This window comes from Leiobunum rupestre, chromosome 6 (genome assembly GCF_980474605.1).
Source record: "Leiobunum rupestre chromosome 6, qqLeiRupe1.1.hap1, whole genome shotgun sequence".
Classification (NCBI taxonomy): Eukaryota; Metazoa; Arthropoda; class Arachnida; order Opiliones; family Sclerosomatidae; genus Leiobunum; species Leiobunum rupestre.
In genome coordinates, this window is record NC_143389.1 from 4,447,121 (window position 1) to 4,470,017 (window position 22,897).

At 40.3% G+C, this 22,897-nt stretch overlaps 11 non-coding genes and 1 pseudogene across 11 annotated transcripts; 6 read left to right on the plus strand and 6 right to left on the minus strand.

The window, feature by feature from the left end:
* Positions 1 to 3,548: 3,548 nt before the first annotated feature.
* LOC149938721 (U2 spliceosomal RNA) lies at positions 3,549 to 3,620 on the minus strand (annotated as a pseudogene).
* A 1,151-nt stretch (positions 3,621 to 4,771) lies between these two features.
* On the plus strand, positions 4,772 to 4,890 carry LOC149938722 (5S ribosomal RNA). The gene has a single exon (XR_016482138.1). It is a non-coding gene; the product is annotated as a 5S ribosomal RNA (ribosomal RNA).
* Positions 4,891 to 6,869: 1,979 nt separating this feature from the next.
* On the minus strand, positions 6,870 to 7,061 carry LOC149938723 (U2 spliceosomal RNA). The gene has a single exon (XR_016481541.1). It is a non-coding gene; the product is annotated as a U2 spliceosomal RNA (small nuclear RNA).
* Positions 7,062 to 8,213: 1,152 nt separating this feature from the next.
* Positions 8,214 to 8,332, plus strand: LOC149938724 (5S ribosomal RNA). The gene has a single exon (XR_016482139.1). It is a non-coding gene; the product is annotated as a 5S ribosomal RNA (ribosomal RNA).
* A 1,979-nt stretch (positions 8,333 to 10,311) lies between these two features.
* LOC149938725 (U2 spliceosomal RNA) lies at positions 10,312 to 10,503 on the minus strand. Its single transcript, XR_016481542.1, has one exon. It is a non-coding gene; the product is annotated as a U2 spliceosomal RNA (small nuclear RNA).
* A 1,150-nt stretch (positions 10,504 to 11,653) lies between these two features.
* LOC149938726 (5S ribosomal RNA) lies at positions 11,654 to 11,772 on the plus strand. Its single transcript, XR_016482141.1, has one exon. It is a non-coding gene; the product is annotated as a 5S ribosomal RNA (ribosomal RNA).
* Positions 11,773 to 13,755: 1,983 nt separating this feature from the next.
* On the minus strand, positions 13,756 to 13,947 carry LOC149938727 (U2 spliceosomal RNA). Its single transcript, XR_016481543.1, has one exon. It is a non-coding gene; the product is annotated as a U2 spliceosomal RNA (small nuclear RNA).
* A 1,152-nt stretch (positions 13,948 to 15,099) lies between these two features.
* Positions 15,100 to 15,218, plus strand: LOC149938728 (5S ribosomal RNA). Its single transcript, XR_016482142.1, has one exon. It is a non-coding gene; the product is annotated as a 5S ribosomal RNA (ribosomal RNA).
* Positions 15,219 to 17,201: 1,983 nt separating this feature from the next.
* LOC149938729 (U2 spliceosomal RNA) lies at positions 17,202 to 17,393 on the minus strand. Its single transcript, XR_016481544.1, has one exon. It is a non-coding gene; the product is annotated as a U2 spliceosomal RNA (small nuclear RNA).
* Positions 17,394 to 18,546: 1,153 nt separating this feature from the next.
* On the plus strand, positions 18,547 to 18,665 carry LOC149938730 (5S ribosomal RNA). The gene has a single exon (XR_016482143.1). It is a non-coding gene; the product is annotated as a 5S ribosomal RNA (ribosomal RNA).
* A 1,984-nt stretch (positions 18,666 to 20,649) lies between these two features.
* LOC149938731 (U2 spliceosomal RNA) lies at positions 20,650 to 20,841 on the minus strand. Its single transcript, XR_016481545.1, has one exon. It is a non-coding gene; the product is annotated as a U2 spliceosomal RNA (small nuclear RNA).
* A 1,152-nt stretch (positions 20,842 to 21,993) lies between these two features.
* LOC149938732 (5S ribosomal RNA) lies at positions 21,994 to 22,112 on the plus strand. Its single transcript, XR_016482144.1, has one exon. It is a non-coding gene; the product is annotated as a 5S ribosomal RNA (ribosomal RNA).
* Positions 22,113 to 22,897: the final 785 nt, after the last annotated feature.

Genomic DNA, 22,897 nt, shown 5'->3' on the forward strand with positions numbered 1-22,897 from the left:
CTGTGTAAAATGCAATTGGTTAGATTTATGCGGGCCTGTTTTACCAAAGTAGATGCCTAGGATTTTCACTGGATCCGTGGTCAGTGGTATCGGTAGAGGACGTCCTGCATGAGCCACTAATTTGCCCAGTTGCAGAATCCTAGATTTCTGATGGTTAATTTTACTGCCCGAAAAGGAACAGTACTTGGCTACGACCTTCATGGTTTCATGGATGGACTCGACGTCGGCTACTATGGCGTTTATGTCATCGGCGTGGGCGATATATTTAAGCGTATCTTGTGCGTTCGATCCTGGCGCAGCTACGCCTTGGATGTCGCTTTCCGTTGCTATGGCAACTAACAAAGTTTCTACGGCCAGGCAAAACAGGAGTGGCGACAGAGGGCACCCCTGTCGTACTCCCTTCTCTATAGGGATATTTTCTGAGAGAGCTCCATTAATTAAGAGTGTACTGGTGTTTTCTTGGTAGATGATTTTGATGGCGTTGATGAAGCCCAGGCCAAATCCGAACCTCTCGAGCGTTTTAAATATAAATGTATGGTTTAATCTGTCAAAGGCTTTATTAAAGTCCAATGATAGCAGATACGCACTGACCTGCTTCTCGTCGATGGCCGTAATCGTATCTCTTAGGAGTATAAGATTGTGGGCCGAATTTCTTCCACGGACACCGCAGGTTTGCTGTGGCCCAATGAGACTCGCCGTGACGGACGCTGCTCTTTTTTCAAAAATTTTGGCGAGGATTCGTCTGTCGATGTCAAGGAGGGTGATTGGCCGCCATACGTCCATTTCCTCTTTACGAGATTCGTCTTTGCAAATTAGCGTTATAACGCCCCGAGTCATAGATTTGGGAAGTTTACCTTCTGAGATGGATTCGTTAAGTACTTTCGTCAGTACTGGCCCGATGAACTTCCAGTACTTCTTATAAAAAGCCGCTGTTAGGCCGTCGAGACCAGGTGCCTTTCCGGACTTCATAGACCGAAGGGCTTCGGTTGTTTCAGTCAAGGATATTTCACCGTCAAGAGTGGATTGTTGGTCTTTGGTGATTGCTGGTATCTTTGGCGAGAAAAAAGGTTCTGGATCGTCTTGGGTCTCCCGTTGGAATAGTGTTCTGTAAAAGTCGGTGAAAGTTGATATTATTTTGGCCTGGTCAGAAAAAACGTTGTCTTTTAGTTTAACGGTGGTAATTTCTGAATGGGACCTATTGGCTTTGTACTGCCGGTAAAATTCCCCAGAGAACGTTTCTTCTCCAGTTATTTGATTTGCTGAGAGCCTTGTAGTGGCCGACATATATCTCCTCTGGTATTCCGCCAGCTGGAGTGTTTGGACTTCTTCTTCCATGGAACAGGTATGTTTATTTTTTATTTCTGATTTTTTTATTTTTTCTAGGGCCCATCGCAGGATGGCGGATTCTTTTCTTGAATTGGACGCACGCCTCTTCCCTTCGGCTTGGAATACTTCTCGAACTCTGGTTTTGAAGATATCCCAGGCGTCACAGCTGTTCACCTCTCCGGCTAATTGATTGATTGTTCTCTCTATGGAGTCGTCCTCTGGATTGTCCGGCTGAAGAAGAGAATCGTTCAGCCGCCAGATGCCGCGTCCACGTTGAATAGTCGTTGTTATTGATATTTTCAGGCAAAGCAACTTGTGGTCTGAGATAGCATAATTGCCACCTCCAAAGGACACGGTGTCGCAAGTCAGGAGTTTGATATCTGGGCTCTGAGGTAAGTATATTCGGTCTAGGCGGCTTTGTACAGCTGACGATTTCCAAGTGAACTCTCTACGTTGCGGATGAAGTTCTCGGTAAGCGTCTATAAGGTATAAATCCGTTATTATTTTTTGTAGTTCATCGGCGCTGAGGTCTTTAGTAGGTATTCCCCCTTCTTTATCTAGGTCAGGATTCAGGATACAGTTAAAATCTCCACCTAGGATTAAATGATCGTAAGGCCCCTCGAGGTATTGGTACAGTTGAGTGAAAAAGAGTTTGCGCTCTGAAGAGACGTTGGGTGCATAAACTGATATCAGTCGAAGACGAATACTTCCGACAGTGACGTCGATGGAGACTAGACGCCCCACGGCGTCTAGACGGACGCTTTTAATATTTTTTTCATGACGCTTGTTTATTAAGATTGCTGTGCCTCTCGACCGTTCCGACCCCTCGCTAAAAACTGTTTTATAATTAAAAAAATTACGATTAAAACGGCGCCAGTCGTCAGACTGTAATAAGTGGGTTTCTTGTATAAGTAAAAAATCAAAATTATTCGAATAAAAAATTGAGGCGACATCAATTTGTTTTTGATGGTCACGAAAACCGTTAACGTTAAAGGAACCAAATTTTAAAAAGGTAGTACAGGGTGTGAATGTCATAAAAAGTTAGGAAAGAGTTCTGTGACCGGTAAGTATGCGTTTTTGTCGTTTATTTTACTTTTTTTGTCCTTTCTTTCAGATGCGGGGATCGGCTACTGTGTCGTTTGTTGGGGCTGGATACGGCTGGATTTCCTGATGTTGGCGTTGTTGTTCTAACCTTTTCTGAAAATTTCATTGGGGTAGATACGGTTAGGTCGTTGTCGCAGTGGTCGATTTCTTTTGGAGGCTTGTTGAGCTCCATCACGATGTCGTCGTGGTCGCCGGCGATGGCGTTGGTCACAGATACTGCCGAAGCGGTATCGTTGTTGACACTCGTAGCAGCTGAATTAGCTACATCTTGAGACGTTTCTTCCGGGTTACTCGGTGATGGAGTCTCGATGACTGCGTCACCTTCAGTGCTGGACTTTGACCGAATTTCTTTGATCAAGGGTTCTGGTGTAGGGACGGTTTCTTTCTGTTTTCGCTCTGGGCAGTCGTTGAACTTGTGGCCTTTTTTCTTGCATTTAAAGCAAAGGAATTCTACTCCAGGGTAGAAGACTCTGGCTCTGTGGCCTTCTCCGACTTTCAAGATGTTGGGAACGGCATTTTGAGCCGCCATCTTGATTTGGATTTTCCGACTTCCCGTCTTGATGCCAGGAAGGTCAGGAAATTCTTCCTCAACGTATTTCAGGATGTCACCATAGGGTTTAAACGCCGTTAGAAATGCTGCCCGGTCGACCCAAACTGGGACATCCCGGACAACTATCCATCTGGTTAAACCATCTACAGGGATGAACTCGTAGTCCTCTCCACTCATGTGGATGAGGCCTTTGTCCATAGCTTTTTGAAAGAAATCTTCACTTTTAAAAGTTACTTGGAAAATGTTTTTACCCAAGGGTTGAATGGCGTGGACGGACGCTGGTGACACTTGCATAAATAAAGCTTTTGCAAGGTCCATATACTGGATGCCTTCCTTAAGGGTGACCCGGCAAGTGGAGCGGCGGAGGGTTGACGACGCCATCGTCGAGGTGGGCCCTCGCCCAGGAACGGAGGAACTTTGAACTTCGCTGGTGATGGCCAAGCGAACGCAGCAGGAACGTAACGGAACGCAACAGGAACGTGGTGGAACGCCCCCAGGGCAGGCAGGCAGGTAGCCGGGCAACCAGAGGAAAGGCCGCCAACAAACACTTCTCGTCTCCTGACCAAGATCGCGGTGAGCACAAATTTAAATAATAAACAGATACTACACTTTGATCTTAGCCAAAAGGCCGAGAAGCGATAACCCGCTAGGAGCCGTCACTGTTTAACAAAGTAAAAAGAGAGAATTCGAGCATTTCAAATATTTCATAATTACGTCACCGAATGTTGGTCCTGGTGGGAGATGACAACGTTTGTAGCCATCGCGCGAACAAAGGAGAAGACGATATCTTGAATCCGTGAAATAGAGGTACACCGCCAGGCCCGGACTGGCACTTTTGGGGTCATCGGCTAGAGACAGTAGAGTGGGCCACTTTACCGGGCCGTATGGAAAAAAAATCTAAATGGTGGTTTATAGGACCATAAATAACGTATTAAGTGTACTAGATTCTACGTGAAACGTCAAACGCGTTTAAATGACCATTTAGGAAAAATTTATTATAAGCGAATAGAGCGTTCTATAAAAGTGGACCATAACCGGTCACTTTTCATACAGACTATAGAGCTGGTTCAGCAGGACTAACAACTTTTGTTATTCTTTGGTTTAAGAGAATTCGGCTTATGTCCTGTCTTTATATGAATATTTTAGAGACGTACCTTTTAGGAGTTGTAGGAGGCACCCTAGGTGTTGAAGTATGTTTGGGGTTAAGGATATTTTCATGATCTAAGTTTCATCTTAAACACGTGGATTTGGGACTAGTATTTTCTAGAATTTTTCTTATTTGCCATCATACATTTATTACAAAAATCATTTAAAATAAGAAAAAAGGCGCGGAAAGCAAAGCCGGAAATATGTGAAGCCTAGGCTAGCAACTACGCTACTAATAAAAATTGACTGCTCTCAATTTCTTACGGGTTTGCCAGATAAATATATTTCTCTAAGACGAAAAACCGGCCAAACCTTCACCTCCTCCGAACTCCAAAGGGGGAAAGCACACCACACCAATTTTATAGATTCGTAAACGCGCCTTCCCAATCGACCGCCATCACCTTACAGTCTACGGGGAGGGTGATGAAAAAACTGGTTTGGGGGGGGGGGGGGATGAAATTTCTGCGGTAAAGGGCTTGCTCGTTGGTTGTCTGTACGATAATATCGGCGCCCAGTAAACGTTTCTAAAAAGAGTGTATAGAACGTTCTATTGGAGCCGCATGCAGCCGGTGGCCCTCGGCGATCACCAACCTACCAGGACCTGGCTAGTCGCGGCTTGTCCACCGCTATCAATTACACTCTAGCGGCAACGGCCATATCACGCTGAATACACCGGTTCTCGTCTGATCACCGAAGTTAAGCAGCGTCGAGCGCGGTCAGTACTTGGGAGGGAGACCACCTGGGAACACCGCGTGCCGTTGGCTACTCATTTATTTTCGCGGGATGGGATTTGCGTCTTTTAACAGGAAAATACCTTCATCCTATCATTTTGACGCTGCTTTTTTATGCAATTAAAAGTTCGCCCAGACGATAATATTATTTCGGTCAACTCTTGGCCTTTTTTTAACAACTGGCAGCATCTTTCCGTGAATAAAATACATGTTAGTATCAAAATTGAACAAAATAAAATGGCGAGAAAATTGGTTTTCATTTTATTCTACTTAAGGCTTGTACTTAAAATAGTACTAACTTACTTACTTACTTACTTACTTACTTACTTACTTACTTACTAACTAACTAACTAACTAACTAACTAACTAACTAACTAACTAACTAACTAATTAACTAACTAACTAACTAACTAACTAATTAACTAACTAACTAACTAACTAACTAACTAACTAACGTTTATCTCTAAACAAAAACATTTCCGCGGTAAAATCCACTCTGAAATGGCCTTTTCTGGTTTTGGAATGAAGTCCAAAGTTAAAATTTTATTAACAAATTCTAATTGTGAAATATATTTTTTGTTCTAAATTTTAATCTTAAATGTAATTTAAATAGTTGAATCTAAAAAAGGACTTTTGGAAAATGTTTTATAGAAGGTTTTATCATGGGACAGCCGCATGGATTAGGGGAGTAACCCAAAAATACAAAATATCAAAACAAACCACGAAATTAAATAATAAAACGGAGACAGAGATATATTTTTTAAACAAAATAATATAGCTAACTTTTATCTATTAATTGTTTTAGGTGATGTAGTTTATGTAAAATATAAAAATGAACCTTGGCACAATATAAATTTAATGTCATGTTTTATTGATACTTAGAAAAAGTAACAAACATTTCAAAAGTCAGATCTTTGAGATCATTATTAAAAAAATATAACATTTTAAATCCGAACTCCTCTATAAATATTAAAATTATAAATTCCTAATCTACTTTAACAAAAGATATATCATATTAAGTTTAATACTATTAATGTTAGGAATAATCATGACTTTGAGATAAATAGAACAAAAATGTTTAATTCCAAATATAGTTAATTATAGAGCAATATATAATAAATGATTTTGTACTTACCAAAAATAAGCCTTGCCACTTTATATCTTGGTAATGTAGCTGCCGCGGGCGGCGGGCCCCCGGCGGCGACTCACTGTCCACGGAAGACGGGAAGAGAGAAAAAATGGAGAGGGGCTTATTTCGTGTTTTCTCTTTACGCGGAACATCTTGGCTGGAACCCAATGACCTAAAAATGAGGGGCGCGCTGTCTCTACCCACCATACCGAAACCCGCGAATTTACGTTATGAAAACCGGTTCCTTCAGCCAACCACTTAGAACATGCACGATTTACGAACCTTGGGTTACGAATAAAACCACAGGAATAACACAGAACAACCTCTTTTCGCGCCTTTATTTTACCCCTCTTACTTGCCTCCCGCTCGTCGGCCATTGCCTCTGCCCTAAACGGGGAGTCTAGCATCCACTCCTTGGGTATCCATAATGGAGGAGAGGACTGAAAGGGGGAAAACCAAGCATGGACGCGCCCAGGAAAATACCAAGGAGGATAGGAAGGGAGGCGAAGTAGGAGGGATGAACGCGGCAGCATCCTTGTAAGAAGCTTAGCGGCGGGAAAATTTCGGAAAAATGGCGGCTAGACGTAGCGTAGCTGCCGCAATCTTGCCGCCATTCATCCCTCCTACTTCGCCTCCCTTCCTATCCTCCGTGAAAATACCGCGAAAAAGAGTGTATAACTAGGTAAAAGAAAATTCAAAAACTGGAATCTTTCCGATTCTTCATTATTAACTATTCGACAATAAGGATTTTACCACTTATGACGTCAGAGGGGCAATATATTATAATAAAGAAATATATATAAAGACAGCCAAATAACATTTCCCGGAAATACTGTGTTGCGCAGTGCGCCATTATAAGAGCGTTTGATTTTTGATTTCAAGAGAGAAGTGGGCCGATCCCGGATTTACTGCAATACCAGGCCGACCCGTGGCGGAGGTGGAGCAAGCTCCGACCACTCCGCCGCCGTCCAAAAATAAGTTTAATATCTTGGGCCCCGATGGGACCCGTATCAGATATTAAGCTGATAAGAACAGATACTACACTTTGATCTTAGCCAAAAGGCCGAGAAGCGATAACCCGCTAGGAGCCGTCACTGTTTAACAAAGTAAAAAGAGAGAATTCGAGCATTTCAAATATTTCATAATTACGTCACCGAATGTTGGTCCTGGTGGGAGATGACAACGTTTGTAGCCATCGCGCGAACAAAGGAGAAGACGATATCTTGAATCCGTGAAATAGAGGTACACCGCCAGGCCCGGACTGGCACTTTTGGGGTCATCGGCTAGAGACAGTAGAGTGGGCCACTTTACCGGGCCGTATGGAAAAAAAATCTAAATGGTGGTTTATAGGACCATAAATAACGTATTAAGTGTACTAGATTCTACGTGAAACGTCAAACGCGTTTAAATGACCATTTAGGAAAAATTTATTATAAGCGAATAGAGCGTTCTATAAAAGTGGACCATAACCGGTCACTTTTCATACAGACTATAGAGCTGGTTCAGCAGGACTAACAACTTTTGTTATTCTTTGGTTTAAGAGAATTCGGCTTATGTCCTGTCTTTATATGAATATTTTAGAGACGTACCTTTTAGGAGTTGTAGGAGGCACCCTAGGTGTTGAAGTATGTTTGGGGTTAAGGATATTTTCATGATCTAAGTTTCATCTTAAACACGTGGATTTGGGACTAGTATTTTCTAGAATTTTTCTTATTTGCCATCATACATTTATTACAAAAATCATTTAAAATAAGAAAAAAGGCGCGGAAAGCAAAGCCGGAAATATGTGAAGCCTAGGCTAGCAACTACGCTACTAATAAAAATTGACTGCTCTCAATTTCTTACGGGTTTGCCAGATAAATATATTTCTCTAAGACGAAAAACCGGCCAAACCTTCACCTCCTCCGAACTCCAAAGGGGGAAAGCACACCACACCAATTTTATAGATTCGTAAACGCGCCTTCCCAATCGACCGCCATCACCTTACAGTCTACGGGGAGGGTGATGAAAAAACTGGTTTGGGGGGGGGGGGGGGATGAAATTTCTGCGGTAAAGGGCTTGCTCGTTGGTTGTCTGTACGATAATATCGGCGCCCAGTAAACGTTTCTAAAAAGAGTGTATAGAACGTTCTATTGGAGCCGCATGCAGCCGGTGGCCCTCGGCGATCACCAACCTACCAGGACCTGGCTAGTCGCGGCTTGTCCACCGCTATCAATTACACTCTAGCGGCAACGGCCATATCACGCTGAATACACCGGTTCTCGTCTGATCACCGAAGTTAAGCAGCGTCGAGCGCGGTCAGTACTTGGGAGGGAGACCACCTGGGAACACCGCGTGCCGTTGGCTACTCATTTATTTTCGCGGGATGGGATTTGCGTCTTTTAACAGGAAAATACCTTCATCCTATCATTTTGACGCTGCTTTTTTATGCAATTAAAAGTTCGCCCAGACGATAATATTATTTCGGTCAACTCTTGGCCTTTTTTTAACAACTGGCAGCATCTTTCCGTGAATAAAATACATGTTAGTATCAAAATTGAACAAAATAAAATGGCGAGAAAATTGGTTTTCATTTTATTCTACTTAAGGCTTGTACTTAAAATAGTACTAACTTACTTACTTACTTACTTACTTACTTACTTACTTACTTACTAACTAACTAACTAACTAACTAACTAACTAACTAACTAACTAACTAACTAATTAACTAACTAACTAACTAACTAACTAATTAACTAACTAACTAACTAACTAACTAACTAACTAACGTTTATCTCTAAACAAAAACATTTCCGCGGTAAAATCCACTCTGAAATGGCCTTTTCTGGTTTTGGAATGAAGTCCAAAGTTAAAATTTTATTAACAAATTCTAATTGTGAAATATATTTTTTGTTCTAAATTTTAATCTTAAATGTAATTTAAATAGTTGAATCTAAAAAAGGACTTTTGGAAAATGTTTTATAGAAGGTTTTATCATGGGACAGCCGCATGGATTAGGGGAGTAACCCAAAAATACAAAATATCAAAACAAACCACGAAATTAAATAATAAAACGGAGACAGAGATATATTTTTTAAACAAAATAATATAGCTAACTTTTATCTATTAATTGTTTTAGGTGATGTAGTTTATGTAAAATATAAAAATGAACCTTGGCACAATATAAATTTAATGTCATGTTTTATTGATACTTAGAAAAAGTAACAAACATTTCAAAAGTCAGATCTTTGAGATCATTATTAAAAAAATATAACATTTTAAATCCGAACTCCTCTATAAATATTAAAATTATAAATTCCTAATCTACTTTAACAAAAGATATATCATATTAAGTTTAATACTATTAATGTTAGGAATAATCATGACTTTGAGATAAATAGAACAAAAATGTTTAATTCCAAATATAGTTAATTATAGAGCAATATATAATAAATGATTTTGTACTTACCAAAAATAAGCCTTGCCACTTTATATCTTGGTAATGTAGCTGCCGCGGGCGGCGGGCCCCCGGCGGCGACTCACTGTCCACGGAAGACGGGAAGAGAGAAAAAATGGAGAGGGGCTTATTTCGTGTTTTCTCTTTACGCGGAACATCTTGGCTGGAACCCAATGACCTAAAAATGAGGGGCGCGCTGTCTCTACCCACCATACCGAAACCCGCGAATTTACGTTATGAAAACCGGTTCCTTCAGCCAACCACTTAGAACATGCACGATTTACGAACCTTGGGTTACGAATAAAACCACAGGAATAACACAGAACAACCTCTTTTCGCGCCTTTATTTTACCCCTCTTACTTGCCTCCCGCTCGTCGGCCATTGCCTCTGCCCTAAACGGGGAGTCTAGCATCCACTCCTTGGGTATCCATAATGGAGGAGAGGACTGAAAGGGGGAAAACCAAGCATGGACGCGCCCAGGAAAATACCAAGGAGGATAGGAAGGGAGGCGAAGTAGGAGGGATGAACGCGGCAGCATCCTTGTAAGAAGCTTAGCGGCGGGAAAATTTCGGAAAAATGGCGGCTAGACGTAGCGTAGCTGCCGCAATCTTGCCGCCATTCATCCCTCCTACTTCGCCTCCCTTCCTATCCTCCGTGAAAATACCGCGAAAAAGAGTGTATAACTAGGTAAAAGAAAATTCAAAAACTGGAATCTTTCCGATTCTTCATTATTAACTATTCGACAATAAGGATTTTACCACTTATGACGTCAGAGGGGCAATATATTATAATAAAGAAATATATATAAAGACAGCCAAATAACATTTCCCGGAAATACTGTGTTGCGCAGTGCGCCATTATAAGAGCGTTTGATTTTTGATTTCAAGAGAGAAGTGGGCCGATCCCGGATTTACTGCAATACCAGGCCGACCCGTGGCGGAGGTGGAGCAAGCTCCGACCACTCCGCCGCCGTCCAAAAATAAGTTTAATATCTTGGGCCCCGATGGGACCCGTATCAGATATTAAGCTGATAAGAACAGATACTACACTTTGATCTTAGCCAAAAGGCCGAGAAGCGATAACCCGCTAGGAGCCGTCACTGTTTAACAAAGTAAAAAGAGAGAATTCGAGCATTTCAAATATTTCATAATTACGTCACCGAATGTTGGTCCTGGTGGGAGATGACAACGTTTGTAGCCATCGCGCGAACAAAGGAGAAGACGATATCTTGAATCCGTGAAATAGAGGTACACCGCCAGGCCCGGACTGGCACTTTTGGGGTCATCGGCTAGAGACAGTAGAGTGGGCCACTTTACCGGGCCGTATGGAAAAAAAATCTAAATGGTGGTTTATAGGACCATAAATAACGTATTAAGTGTACTAGATTCTACGTGAAACGTCAAACGCGTTTAAATGACCATTTAGGAAAAATTTATTATAAGCGAATAGAGCGTTCTATAAAAGTGGACCATAACCGGTCACTTTTCATACAGACTATAGAGCTGGTTCAGCAGGACTAACAACTTTTGTTATTCTTTGGTTTAAGAGAATTCGGCTTATGTCCTGTCTTTATATGAATATTTTAGAGACGTACCTTTTAGGAGTTGTAGGAGGCACCCTAGGTGTTGAAGTATGTTTGGGGTTAAGGATATTTTCATGATCTAAGTTTCATCTTAAACACGTGGATTTGGGACTAGTATTTTCTAGAATTTTTCTTATTTGCCATCATACATTTATTACAAAAATCATTTAAAATAAGAAAAAAGGCGCGGAAAGCAAAGCCGGAAATATGTGAAGCCTAGGCTAGCAACTACGCTACTAATAAAAATTGACTGCTCTCAATTTCTTACGGGTTTGCCAGATAAATATATTTCTCTAAGACGAAAAACCGGCCAAACCTTCACCTCCTCCGAACTCCGGGGGAAAGCACACCACACCAATTTTATAGATTCGTAAACGCGCCTTCCCAATCGACCGCCATCACCTTACAGTCTACGGGGAGGGTGATGAAAAAACTGGTTTGGGGGGGGGGGGGGGGATGAAATTTCTGCGGTAAAGGGCTTGCTCGTTGGTTGTCTGTACGATAATATCGGCGCCCAGTAAACGTTTCTAAAAAGAGTGTATAGAACGTTCTATTGGAGCCGCATGCAGCCGGTGGCCCTCGGCGATCACCAACCTACCAGGACCTGGCTAGTCGCGGCTTGTCCACCGCTATCAATTACACTCTAGCGGCAACGGCCATATCACGCTGAATACACCGGTTCTCGTCTGATCACCGAAGTTAAGCAGCGTCGAGCGCGGTCAGTACTTGGGAGGGAGACCACCTGGGAACACCGCGTGCCGTTGGCTACTCATTTATTTTCGCGGGATGGGATTTGCGTCTTTTAACAGGAAAATACCTTCATCCTATCATTTTGACGCTGCTTTTTTATGCAATTAAAAGTTCGCCCAGACGATAATATTATTTCGGTCAACTCTTGGCCTTTTTTTAACAACTGGCAGCATCTTTCCGTGAATAAAATACATGTTAGTATCAAAATTGAACAAAATAAAATGGCGAGAAAATTGGTTTTCATTTTATTCTACTTAAGGCTTGTACTTAAAATAGTACTAACTTACTTACTTACTTACTTACTTACTTACTTACTTACTTACTAACTAACTAACTAACTAACTAACTAACTAACTAACTAACTAACTAACTAATTAACTAACTAACTAACTAACTAACTAATTAACTAACTAACTAACTAACTAACTAACTAACTAACTAACGTTTATCTCTAAACAAAAACATTTCCGCGGTAAAATCCACTCTGAAATGGCCTTTTCTGGTTTTGGAATGAAGTCCAAAGTTAAAATTTTATTAACAAATTCTAATTGTGAAATATATTTTTTGTTCTAAATTTTAATCTTAAATGTAATTTAAATAGTTGAATCTAAAAAAGGACTTTTGGAAAATGTTTTATAGAAGGTTTTATCATGGGACAGCCGCATGGATTAGGGGAGTAACCCAAAAATACAAAATATCAAAACAAACCACGAAATTAAATAATAAAACGGAGACAGAGATATATTTTTTAAACAAAATAATATAGCTAACTTTTATCTATTAATTGTTTTAGGTGATGTAGTTTATGTAAAATATAAAAATGAACCTTGGCACAATATAAATTTAATGTCATGTTTTATTGATACTTAGAAAAAGTAACAAACATTTCAAAAGTCAGATCTTTGAGATCATTATTAAAAAAATATAACATTTTAAATCCGAACTCCTCTATAAATATTAAAATTATAAATTCCTAATCTACTTTAACAAAAGATATATCATATTAAGTTTAATACTATTAATGTTAGGAATAATCATGACTTTGAGATAAATAGAACAAAAATGTTTAATTCCAAATATAGTTAATTATAGAGCAATATATAATAAATGATTTTGTACTTACCAAAAATAAGCCTTGCCACTTTATATCTTGGTAATGTAGCTGCCGCGGGCGGCGGGCCCCCGGCGGCGACTCACTGTCCACGGAAGACGGGAAGAGAGAAAAAATGGAGAGGGGCTTATTTCGTGTTTTCTCTTTACGCGGAACATCTTGGCTGGAACCCAATGACCTAAAAATGAGGGGCGCGCTGTCTCTACCCACCATACCGAAACCCGCGAATTTACGTTATGAAAACCGGTTCCTTCAGCCAACCACTTAGAACATGCACGATTTACGAACCTTGGGTTACGAATAAAACCACAGGAATAACACAGAACAACCTCTTTTCGCGCCTTTATTTTACCCCTCTTACTTGCCTCCCGCTCGTCGGCCATTGCCTCTGCCCTAAACGGGGAGTCTAGCATCCACTCCTTGGGTATCCATAATGGAGGAGAGGACTGAAAGGGGGAAAACCAAGCATGGACGCGCCCAGGAAAATACCAAGGAGGATAGGAAGGGAGGCGAAGTAGGAGGGATGAACGCGGCAGCATCCTTGTAAGAAGCTTAGCGGCGGGAAAATTTCGGAAAAATGGCGGCTAGACGTAGCGTAGCTGCCGCAATCTTGCCGCCATTCATCCCTCCTACTTCGCCTCCCTTCCTATCCTCCGTGAAAATACCGCGAAAAAGAGTGTATAACTAGGTAAAAGAAAATTCAAAAACTGGAATCTTTCCGATTCTTCATTATTAACTATTCGACAATAAGGATTTTACCACTTATGACGTCAGAGGGGCAATATATTATAATAAAGAAATATATATAAAGACAGCCAAATAACATTTCCCGGAAATACTGTGTTGCGCAGTGCGCCATTATAAGAGCGTTTGATTTTTGATTTCAAGAGAGAAGTGGGCCGATCCCGGATTTACTGCAATACCAGGCCGACCCGTGGCGGAGGTGGAGCAAGCTCCGACCACTCCGCCGCCGTCCAAAAATAAGTTTAATATCTTGGGCCCCGATGGGACCCGTATCAGATATTAAGCTGATAAGAACAGATACTACACTTTGATCTTAGCCAAAAGGCCGAGAAGCGATAACCCGCTAGGAGCCGTCACTGTTTAACAAAGTAAAAAGAGAGAATTCGAGCATTTCAAATATTTCATAATTACGTCACCGAATGTTGGTCCTGGTGGGAGATGACAACGTTTGTAGCCATCGCGCGAACAAAGGAGAAGACGATATCTTGAATCCGTGAAATAGAGGTACACCGCCAGGCCCGGACTGGCACTTTTGGGGTCATCGGCTAGAGACAGTAGAGTGGGCCACTTTACCGGGCCGTATGGAAAAAAAATCTAAATGGTGGTTTATAGGACCATAAATAACGTATTAAGTGTACTAGATTCTACGTGAAACGTCAAACGCGTTTAAATGACCATTTAGGAAAAATTTATTATAAGCGAATAGAGCGTTCTATAAAAGTGGACCATAACCGGTCACTTTTCATACAGACTATAGAGCTGGTTCAGCAGGACTAACAACTTTTGTTATTCTTTGGTTTAAGAGAATTCGGCTTATGTCCTGTCTTTATATGAATATTTTAGAGACGTACCTTTTAGGAGTTGTAGGAGGCACCCTAGGTGTTGAAGTATGTTTGGGGTTAAGGATATTTTCATGATCTAAGTTTCATCTTAAACACGTGGATTTGGGACTAGTATTTTCTAGAATTTTTCTTATTTGCCATCATACATTTATTACAAAAATCATTTAAAATAAGAAAAAAGGCGCGGAAAGCAAAGCCGGAAATATGTGAAGCCTAGGCTAGCAACTACGCTACTAATAAAAATTGACTGCTCTCAATTTCTTACGGGTTTGCCAGATAAATATATTTCTCTAAGACGAAAAACCGGCCAAACCTTCACCTCCTCCGAACTCCAAAGGGGGAAAGCACACCACACCAATTTTATAGATTCGTAAACGCGCCTTCCCAATCGACCGCCATCACCTTACAGTCTACGGGGAGGGTGATGAAAAAACTGGTTTGGGGGGGGGGGGGGGATGAAATTTCTGCGGTAAAGGGCTTGCTCGTTGGTTGTCTGTACGATAATATCGGCGCCCAGTAAACGTTTCTAAAAAGAGTGTATAGAACGTTCTATTGGAGCCGCATGCAGCCGGTGGCCCTCGGCGATCACCAACCTACCAGGACCTGGCTAGTCGCGGCTTGTCCACCGCTATCAATTACACTCTAGCGGCAACGGCCATATCACGCTGAATACACCGGTTCTCGTCTGATCACCGAAGTTAAGCAGCGTCGAGCGCGGTCAGTACTTGGGAGGGAGACCACCTGGGAACACCGCGTGCCGTTGGCTACTCATTTATTTTCGCGGGATGGGATTTGCGTCTTTTAACAGGAAAATACCTTCATCCTATCATTTTGACGCTGCTTTTTTATGCAATTAAAAGTTCGCCCAGACGATAATATTATTTCGGTCAACTCTTGGCCTTTTTTTAACAACTGGCAGCATCTTTCCGTGAATAAAATACATGTTAGTATCAAAATTGAACAAAATAAAATGGCGAGAAAATTGGTTTTCATTTTATTCTACTTAAGGCTTGTACTTAAAATAGTACTAACTTACTTACTTACTTACTTACTTACTTACTTACTTACTTACTAACTAACTAACTAACTAACTAACTAACTAACTAACTAACTAACTAACTAATTAACTAACTAACTAACTAACTAACTAATTAACTAACTAACTAACTAACTAACTAACTAACTAACTAACGTTTATCTCTAAACAAAAACATTTCCGCGGTAAAATCCACTCTGAAATGGCCTTTTCTGGTTTTGGAATGAAGTCCAAAGTTAAAATTTTATTAACAAATTCTAATTGTGAAATATATTTTTTGTTCTAAATTTTAATCTTAAATGTAATTTAAATAGTTGAATCTAAAAAAGGACTTTTGGAAAATGTTTTATAGAAGGTTTTATCATGGGACAGCCGCATGGATTAGGGGAGTAACCCAAAAATACAAAATATCAAAACAAACCACGAAATTAAATAATAAAACGGAGACAGAGATATATTTTTTAAACAAAATAATATAGCTAACTTTTATCTATTAATTGTTTTAGGTGATGTAGTTTATGTAAAATATAAAAATGAACCTTGGCACAATATAAATTTAATGTCATGTTTTATTGATACTTAGAAAAAGTAACAAACATTTCAAAAGTCAGATCTTTGAGATCATTATTAAAAAAATATAACATTTTAAATCCGAACTCCTCTATAAATATTAAAATTATAAATTCCTAATCTACTTTAACAAAAGATATATCATATTAAGTTTAATACTATTAATGTTAGGAATAATCATGACTTTGAGATAAATAGAACAAAAATGTTTAATTCCAAATATAGTTAATTATAGAGCAATATATAATAAATGATTTTGTACTTACCAAAAATAAGCCTTGCCACTTTATATCTTGGTAATGTAGCTGCCGCGGGCGGCGGGCCCCCGGCGGCGACTCACTGTCCACGGAAGACGGGAAGAGAGAAAAAATGGAGAGGGGCTTATTTCGTGTTTTCTCTTTACGCGGAACATCTTGGCTGGAACCCAATGACCTAAAAATGAGGGGCGCGCTGTCTCTACCCACCATACCGAAACCCGCGAATTTACGTTATGAAAACCGGTTCCTTCAGCCAACCACTTAGAACATGCACGATTTACGAACCTTGGGTTACGAATAAAACCACAGGAATAACACAGAACAACCTCTTTTCGCGCCTTTATTTTACCCCTCTTACTTGCCTCCCGCTCGTCGGCCATTGCCTCTGCCCTAAACGGGGAGTCTAGCATCCACTCCTTGGGTATCCATAATGGAGGAGAGGACTGAAAGGGGGAAAACCAAGCATGGACGCGCCCAGGAAAATACCAAGGAGGATAGGAAGGGAGGCGAAGTAGGAGGGATGAACGCGGCAGCATCCTTGTAAGAAGCTTAGCGGCGGGAAAATTTCGGAAAAATGGCGGCTAGACGTAGCGTAGCTGCCGCAATCTTGCCGCCATTCATCCCTCCTACTTCGCCTCCCTTCCTATCCTCCGTGAAAATACCGCGAAAAAGAGTGTATAACTAGGTAAAAGAAAATTCAAAAACTGGAATCTTTCCGATTCTTCATTATTAACTATTCGACAATAAGGATTTTACCACTTATGACGTCAGAGGGGCAATATATTATAATAAAGAAATATATATAAAGACAGCCAAATAACATTTCCCGGAAATACTGTGTTGCGCAGTGCGCCATTATAAGAGCGTTTGATTTTTGATTTCAAGAGAGAAGTGGGCCGATCCCGGATTTACTGCAATACCAGGCCGACCCGTGGCGGAGGTGGAGCAAGCTCCGACCACTCCGCCGCCGTCCAAAAATAAGTTTAATATCTTGGGCCCCGATGGGACCCGTATCAGATATTAAGCTGATAAGAACAGATACTACACTTTGATCTTAGCCAAAAGGCCGAGAAGCGATAACCCGCTAGGAGCCGTCACTGTTTAACAAAGTAAAAAGAGAGAATTCGAGCATTTCAAATATTTCATAATTACGTCACCGAATGTTGGTCCTGGTGGGAGATGACAACGTTTGTAGCCATCGCGCGAACAAAGGAGAAGACGATATCTTGAATCCGTGAAATAGAGGTACACCGCCAGGCCCGGACTGGCACTTTTGGGGTCATCGGCTAGAGACAGTAGAGTGGGCCACTTTACCGGGCCGTATGGAAAAAAAATCTAAATGGTGGTTTATAGGACCATAAATAACGTATTAAGTGTACTAGATTCTACGTGAAACGTCAAACGCGTTTAAATGACCATTTAGGAAAAATTTATTATAAGCGAATAGAGCGTTCTATAAAAGTGGACCATAACCGGTCACTTTTCATACAGACTATAGAGCTGGTTCAGCAGGACTAACAACTTTTGTTATTCTTTGGTTTAAGAGAATTCGGCTTATGTCCTGTCTTTATATGAATATTTTAGAGACGTACCTTTTAGGAGTTGTAGGAGGCACCCTAGGTGTTGAAGTATGTTTGGGGTTAAGGATATTTTCATGATCTAAGTTTCATCTTAAACACGTGGATTTGGGACTAGTATTTTCTAGAATTTTTCTTATTTGCCATCATACATTTATTACAAAAATCATTTAAAATAAGAAAAAAGGCGCGGAAAGCAAAGCCGGAAATATGTGAAGCCTAGGCTAGCAACTACGCTACTAATAAAAATTGACTGCTCTCAATTTCTTACGGGTTTGCCAGATAAATATATTTCTCTAAGACGAAAAACCGGCCAAACCTTCACCTCCTCCGAACTCCAAAGGGGGAAAGCACACCACACCAATTTTATAGATTCGTAAACGCGCCTTCCCAATCGACCGCCATCACCTTACAGTCTACGGGGAGGGTGATGAAAAAACTGGTTTGGGGGGGGGGGGGGGGATGAAATTTCTGCGGTAAAGGGCTTGCTCGTTGGTTGTCTGTACGATAATATCGGCGCCCAGTAAACGTTTCTAAAAAGAGTGTATAGAACGTTCTATTGGAGCCGCATGCAGCCGGTGGCCCTCGGCGATCACCAACCTACCAGGACCTGGCTAGTCGCGGCTTGTCCACCGCTATCAATTACACTCTAGCGGCAACGGCCATATCACGCTGAATACACCGGTTCTCGTCTGATCACCGAAGTTAAGCAGCGTCGAGCGCGGTCAGTACTTGGGAGGGAGACCACCTGGGAACACCGCGTGCCGTTGGCTACTCATTTATTTTCGCGGGATGGGATTTGCGTCTTTTAACAGGAAAATACCTTCATCCTATCATTTTGACGCTGCTTTTTTATGCAATTAAAAGTTCGCCCAGACGATAATATTATTTCGGTCAACTCTTGGCCTTTTTTTAACAACTGGCAGCATCTTTCCGTGAATAAAATACATGTTAGTATCAAAATTGAACAAAATAAAATGGCGAGAAAATTGGTTTTCATTTTATTCTACTTAAGGCTTGTACTTAAAATAGTACTAACTTACTTACTTACTTACTTACTTACTTACTTACTTACTTACTAACTAACTAACTAACTAACTAACTAACTAACTAACTAACTAACTAACTAATTAACTAACTAACTAACTAACTAACTAATTAACTAACTAACTAACTAACTAACTAACTAACTAACTAACGTTTATCTCTAAACAAAAACATTTCCGCGGTAAAATCCACTCTGAAATGGCCTTTTCTGGTTTTGGAATGAAGTCCAAAGTTAAAATTTTATTAACAAATTCTAATTGTGAAATATATTTTTTGTTCTAAATTTTAATCTTAAATGTAATTTAAATAGTTGAATCTAAAAAAGGACTTTTGGAAAATGTTTTATAGAAGGTTTTATCATGGGACAGCCGCATGGATTAGGGGAGTAACCCAAAAATACAAAATATCAAAACAAACCACGAAATTAAATAATAAAACGGAGACAGAGATATATTTTTTAAACAAAATAATATAGCTAACTTTTATCTATTAATTGTTTTAGGTGATGTAGTTTATGTAAAATATAAAAATGAACCTTGGCACAATATAAATTTAATGTCATGTTTTATTGATACTTAGAAAAAGTAACAAACATTTCAAAAGTCAGATCTTTGAGATCATTATTAAAAAAATATAACATTTTAAATCCGAACTCCTCTATAAATATTAAAATTATAAATTCCTAATCTACTTTAACAAAAGATATATCATATTAAGTTTAATACTATTAATGTTAGGAATAATCATGACTTTGAGATAAATAGAACAAAAATGTTTAATTCCAAATATAGTTAATTATAGAGCAATATATAATAAATGATTTTGTACTTACCAAAAATAAGCCTTGCCACTTTATATCTTGGTAATGTAGCTGCCGCGGGCGGCGGGCCCCCGGCGGCGACTCACTGTCCACGGAAGACGGGAAGAGAGAAAAAATGGAGAGGGGCTTATTTCGTGTTTTCTCTTTACGCGGAACATCTTGGCTGGAACCCAATGACCTAAAAATGAGGGGCGCGCTGTCTCTACCCACCATACCGAAACCCGCGAATTTACGTTATGAAAACCGGTTCCTTCAGCCAACCACTTAGAACATGCACGATTTACGAACCTTGGGTTACGAATAAAACCACAGGAATAACACAGAACAACCTCTTTTCGCGCCTTTATTTTACCCCTCTTACTTGCCTCCCGCTCGTCGGCCATTGCCTCTGCCCTAAACGGGGAGTCTCAGCATCCACTCCTTGGGTATCCATAATGGAGGAGAGGACTGAAAGGGGGAAAACCAAGCATGGACGCGCCCAGGAAAATACCAAGGAGGATAGGAAGGGAGGCGAAGTAGGAGGGATGAACGCGGCAGCATCCTTGTAAGAAGCTTAGCGGCGGGAAAATTTCGGAAAAATGGCGGCTAGACGTAGCGTAGCTGCCGCAATCTTGCCGCCATTCATCCCTCCTACTTCGCCTCCCTTCCTATCCTCCGTGAAAATACCGCGAAAAAGAGTGTATAACTAGGTAAAAGAAAATTCAAAAACTGGAATCTTTCCGATTCTTCATTATTAACTATTCGACAATAAGGATTTTACCACTTATGACGTCAGAGGGGCAATATATTATAATAAAGAAATATATATAAAGACAGCCAAATAACATTTCCCGGAAATACTGTGTTGCGCAGTGCGCCATTATAAGAGCGTTTGATTTTTGATTTCAAGAGAGAAGTGGGCCGATCCCGGATTTACTGCAATACCAGGCCGACCCGTGGCGGAGGTGGAGCAAGCTCCGACCACTCCGCCGCCGTCCAAAAATAAGTTTAATATCTTGGGCCCCGATGGGACCCGTATCAGATATTAAGCTGATAAGAACAGATACTACACTTTGATCTTAGCCAAAAGGCCGAGAAGCGATAACCCGCTAGGAGCCGTCACTGTTTAACAAAGTAAAAAGAGAGAATTCGAGCATTTCAAATATTTCATAATTACGTCACCGAATGTTGGTCCTGGTGGGAGATGACAACGTTTGTAGCCATCGCGCGAACAAAGGAGAAGACGATATCTTGAATCCGTGAAATAGAGGTACACCGCCAGGCCCGGACTGGCACTTTTGGGGTCATCGGCTAGAGACAGTAGAGTGGGCCACTTTACCGGGCCGTATGGAAAAAAAATCTAAATGGTGGTTTATAGGACCATAAATAACGTATTAAGTGTACTAGATTCTACGTGAAACGTCAAACGCGTTTAAATGACCATTTAGGAAAAATTTATTATAAGCGAATAGAGCGTTCTATAAAAGTGGACCATAACCGGTCACTTTTCATACAGACTATAGAGCTGGTTCAGCAGGACTAACAACTTTTGTTATTCTTTGGTTTAAGAGAATTCGGCTTATGTCCTGTCTTTATATGAATATTTTAGAGACGTACCTTTTAGGAGTTGTAGGAGGCACCCTAGGTGTTGAAGTATGTTTGGGGTTAAGGATATTTTCATGATCTAAGTTTCATCTTAAACACGTGGATTTGGGACTAGTATTTTCTAGAATTTTTCTTATTTGCCATCATACATTTATTACAAAAATCATTTAAAATAAGAAAAAAGGCGCGGAAAGCAAAGCCGGAAATATGTGAAGCCTAGGCTAGCAACTACGCTACTAATAAAAATTGACTGCTCTCAATTTCTTACGGGTTTGCCAGATAAATATATTTCTCTAAGACGAAAAACCGGCCAAACCTTCACCTCCTCCGAACTCCAAAGGGGGAAAGCACACCACACCAATTTTATAGATTCGTAAACGCGCCTTCCCAATCGACCGCCATCACCTTACAGTCTACGGGGAGGGTGATGAAAAAACTGGTTTGGGGGGGGGGGGGGGATGAAATTTCTGCGGTAAAGGGCTTGCTCGTTGGTTGTCTGTACGATAATATCGGCGCCCAGTAAACGTTTCTAAAAAGAGTGTATAGAACGTTCTATTGGAGCCGCATGCAGCCGGTGGCCCTCGGCGATCACCAACCTACCAGGACCTGGCTAGTCGCGGCTTGTCCACCGCTATCAATTACACTCTAGCGGCAACGGCCATATCACGCTGAATACACCGGTTCTCGTCTGATCACCGAAGTTAAGCAGCGTCGAGCGCGGTCAGTACTTGGGAGGGAGACCACCTGGGAACACCGCGTGCCGTTGGCTACTCATTTATTTTCGCGGGATGGGATTTGCGTCTTTTAACAGGAAAATACCTTCATCCTATCATTTTGACGCTGCTTTTTTATGCAATTAAAAGTTCGCCCAGACGATAATATTATTTCGGTCAACTCTTGGCCTTTTTTTAACAACTGGCAGCATCTTTCCGTGAATAAAATACATGTTAGTATCAAAATTGAACAAAATAAAATGGCGAGAAAATTGGTTTTCATTTTATTCTACTTAAGGCTTGTACTTAAAATAGTACTAACTTACTTACTTACTTACTTACTTACTTACTTACTTACTTACTAACTAACTAACTAACTAACTAACTAACTAACTAACTAACTAACTAACTAATTAACTAACTAACTAACTAACTAACTAATTAACTAACTAACTAACTAACTAACTAACTAACTAACTAACGTTTATCTCTAAACAAAAACATTTCCGCGGTAAAATCCACTCTGAAATGGCCTTTTCTGGTTTTGGAATGAAGTCCAAAGTTAAAATTTTATTAACAAATTCTAATTGTGAAATATATTTTTTGTTCTAAATTTTAATCTTAAATGTAATTTAAATAGTTGAATCTAAAAAAGGACTTTTGGAAAATGTTTTATAGAAGGTTTTATCATGGGACAGCCGCATGGATTAGGGGAGTAACCCAAAAATACAAAATATCAAAACAAACCACGAAATTAAATAATAAAACGGAGACAGAGATATATTTTTTAAACAAAATAATATAGCTAACTTTTATCTATTAATTGTTTTAGGTGATGTAG